Here is a 2,126-nt window from a genome sequence, read left to right as displayed (position 1 = left end):
TATATATATATATATGTAAAACAAAATCATAGAAGAAAACTTTCCCAACCTAAAGAAGGCTGTAACTATGAAGGTACAAGAAGCTTACAGATACAAGAAGCTTACAGAACACCAAAAAAGACTGGACAAAAAACTCCCCTCACCATATAATAATCAAAGTACTAAACATACAGAATGAAGAAATAATATTAAAAACTTCAAGGAAAAAGGCCAAGAAACATATAAAGGCAAATCTATCAGAAAAATACCTGACTTCTCAATAGAAACATTGAAAGTCAGAAGGTCCTGAATATATGTTCATTAAAAGACCACAGATGCTAGTCAAGATTCCCATACCCAGTGAAGCTTTCAATCATCATAAATGGAGAAAACAAGATATTCCATGGCAAAATCAGGTTTAGTCAATACCAATCCACAAATCTAGTCCTATAGACAGTACAAAAAGGAAAACTCAAACCTAGAGGCTACCTACACCCACCAAACACAGGCAATGGATAATCCAATGGCAGAAAAACCCAAAGAAGGAAAACACATGTGCAATACTACCACTACGAACTAAACCAAAATTAACAGGTACTAACAATCACTGAATATTATTATCTCTTAATACCAATGGTATTAGGTGAATTAATTCACCTACAAAAAGACACAAGCTAACAGAATAGATGGAAAGGTGAGGCGGGAAGTGGTAAATGATGTTCTATAGATGTCATAGTCTTTGCACTCATGAACTCAAAAGTACCAGGGTACCTGCATAGAAACTCCACAATATCGTGCCTGTCAAAATGTCACCAAGGCTAGAGAAGTTGGTCTCCACAATGAAGCTAGAGGAGTTACAGAGAGCTAATGATCGTTAGGGGATAGAGAGTTACTTTTCTTTATTGGTAGTTTCCTATGCCTCAGTGGATTTCCATCTGCACATGAGCAGCACTAACAGGATTAGGGAGGGTATTAATTTGTATGTAAACCAAGAAGGCATGGATTTAGAAGGAAAAAGTGTGTGTGTTTGGGGGGGTTATTCAGTCCATAGAGGTGCTAGAGGGAGGTAGTCAAGGAAGGATATGATCAAAATATCTCACATATATATTTTTTTAAACATGATTTCTCTGTGTAACAGCTCTGACTGTCCTGGAACTTGCTCTGTAGACTAGGATGGCCGCAAACTCAGAGAGATCTACCTGCCTCTGACTTCAAGTGCTAGGGTTAAAGGCCTGTGCCTCCACTGCCCAGCTCACAGACATTTCAAGATTTCAAAAACTGAAAAAAAATCTACAAATTTTTAAAAGTTGCTTAAGTTCTTTGAAGAATGCTTAAATAACATGGTTTATCGCTTCTTGTTAAAAAATATATAAATGAAGACTGAGAGAATATATCTTTTTAAATTATACCTTTTTAAAGTGCAGTGAGTAACCAGGAAAGTGCAGTAAACAGGCAGGATCCCATTAAATCTACTTTATTTCTGAACTGATGCTCCTTTACACAAATATGCATATTTCCAGGCTCTGAGAAGCAAACATCTCAAAAAAGAAAATCTTTTCCGTGAAACTCTTAACATGTTCCCTGAATTATGGCAGTACAAAGGCTGCAATATATTTGAATGGTACATTGCACTTCACAAGTGCTTTTTAAAAAAATATAAAATCTCTGGATCTTTGTGGTTTCTCAGCAATGGTGGTTGTTCTTCTTAAAAAAAGAATTAAAGGGCATGCAGGGGTGTTCTTCTTGAACACGGGGCACAGGACAGACACACACGGCGGAACAAACACAGACACAACACGGCAGCTCCCACGTGGGTCCACTTTAATGGGGGGAGGGAAACACAGAAGGGCAGAGGGACGTGCAGGACACACGAGGAAAGGCAAAACGAGAGAGAGAGAGAGAGAGAGAGAGAGAGAGAGAGAGCCTCGTGTGGCCCTGCCTTTTTAACGGGGAGCGCAAGGGTGTCTGGGGTGCGCACAGATATCCGTACTCCAGGGGGAGTATGGGAGTTGTAGTTTCCAAAAGAACAACATTCCACCCTTTTTGTTTTGTTAAAAAAATTGGGGGGGCCTTAGAGGGTAGGGAATAGGGGTGTAGCCCGGTCTTCATGACTGCTTCCTGCTGGCTTTTGGGCATTGAGGGGTCCA

The sequence above is a fragment of the Microtus ochrogaster genome, chromosome 6 (genome assembly GCF_000317375.1).
Source record: "Microtus ochrogaster isolate Prairie Vole_2 chromosome 6, MicOch1.0, whole genome shotgun sequence".
Taxonomy (NCBI): domain Eukaryota; kingdom Metazoa; phylum Chordata; class Mammalia; order Rodentia; family Cricetidae; genus Microtus; species Microtus ochrogaster.
This window is presented reverse-complemented; position numbering follows the sequence as displayed.